The following is a 1,828-nucleotide window of genomic DNA, read 5'->3' on the forward strand; positions in this document are numbered from 1 at the left end:
GAAGAGTTCTGGGTTCTTACATCAACCCAAACCCAGGAAACTATGGAAGCAGCATCTAAAGGCCAACCATACATGCCAACAACTTTGAACTAAAGCCACAGCTCATCACCCTTGTTCAGAACAATTGTTCATTCGGTGGAAGTGTCCAAGAAGACCCCAATCAACATCTTACCACCTTCCTGAGGATATGTGATACTATGAAGTCTAATGGTGTTCATCCTGACACCTATAGACTACTTCTGTTCCCTTTCTCACTTAAGGACAAGGCATCTAAATGGCTGGAATCCTTCCCAAAGGAGAGTTTAGCAACCTGGGAATATGTGGTGAACAAATTCTTGGCAAGATTCTATCCTCCTCAACGGATCAACAGGCTGAGAGCTGAGGTGCAAACATTCAGGCAGCAGGATGGTGAGACTCTATATGAAGCATGGGAGAGGTTTAAGGACCTGACAAGAAGGTGTCCACCAGATATGTTCAACTACACTTTTTCTATTAAGGCCTCTCTTATGAATCAAAGAAGGCAGTAGACCATTCATCCGGGGGATCTCTGAACAAGAAGAAGACCATTGAAGAAGCCATAGATGTCATTGAGACTGTAGTGGAGAATGACTACTTCTATGCTTCTGAAAGAGGCAATACTAGAGGAGTGATGGAGCTAAACAATGTAGATGCACTGCTGGCCCAAAACAAGCTTATTATCAAGCAGCTGGCTGACCTCACCAAGAAGATGGAGAGGAACCAAGTGGCAGTAGTCACCACCTCATCAGCAACCCAAGAGGGAGTGAATGCTGAGGCAGAGGAGGAGCAAGAACAAGCCAACTACATTGGAAACTCACCCAGGCACCCATCATCCATACTCCAAAACCTACAACCCTGGATGGAGGAATCACCCAAACTTTGGGTGGGGAAATCAACAACATCAAAGCCAAGATCAGATACATCACAACCACAACAACAATGTAGCTCACCAACATTCCACATAGAGATCATATCAACACCACCCTAACAACACCTCTCCACATCCATACCAAAACCAAAATGACCCAACTCACCCATCCACTCTCAACTCACCATCATCTGAAGATAGACTCTCCAAAATTGAGACTTTGCTTGAAGGCATTGATAAACCCATATTTCATGAGTTCTTTTGTGCTTAATTAGAGTTATTTATTCAACTCTTCACCTACTTATTCACATTAATTGCATGGTTTTACCTTCCCTTCCTTATTATGTCATATTGTGAAAACATGTTTTCTAAGCTTTAAAAATTAATTATTTTAATTACCTTTATTTCCATTCGATGCCATGATCAATGTGTTGAGTAGTTTCAGATTTTCTAAGGCAGAATGACTTAAATGATGGAAAAGAAAACATACTAAAATGGAAGGAGAAAGCAAAACGGAGCTTTAAGGAAACTGGTATTCACGCGATTGCATGGATGACGCGATCGCGTGCCAAGCACAAATTAGAAGTGACGCGGCCGCATGACTGACGCGACCGCGCGCCTTAAGCAGAACGCACATGACGCTGTCGCATGACTAACGCGACCGCGTGGAAAGGAAAAGCTCTAAATGACGCGACTGCGTGACCCACGCAGACGCGTGACAGAGGCCACGTATCAGAATTTACAAAATACGCCCCCAGCGAATTCTGAAGCCCTTTTTGGCCCAGATCCAAGTACAGACAGCATAGACCAGAGGTTATAAAGTGTGGGAATGCATCCATTCAAAGAGAGCTCGCATAATTTTAGTTTTCAATGATTTAGATTTAGTTGAGAGGGAGATCTTCTCTCTCTCTCTTTTAGGATTTAGGATTTCTTCTTGTTTTA

At 43.1% G+C, this 1,828-nt stretch overlaps 1 non-coding gene across 1 annotated transcript; it reads right to left on the bottom strand.

Moving 5' to 3' along the window:
- Positions 1–368: 368 nt before the first annotated feature.
- On the bottom strand, positions 369–475 carry LOC148548793 (small nucleolar RNA R71). The gene has a single exon (XR_015898339.1). It is a non-coding gene; the product is annotated as a small nucleolar RNA R71 (small nucleolar RNA).
- Positions 476–1,828: the final 1,353 nt, after the last annotated feature.

Source organism: Arachis ipaensis, chromosome B8 (assembly GCF_059453495.1).
Source record: "Arachis ipaensis isolate K30076 ecotype BB chromosome B8, ASM5945349v1, whole genome shotgun sequence".
Lineage (NCBI taxonomy): Eukaryota > Viridiplantae > Streptophyta > Magnoliopsida > Fabales > Fabaceae > Arachis > Arachis ipaensis.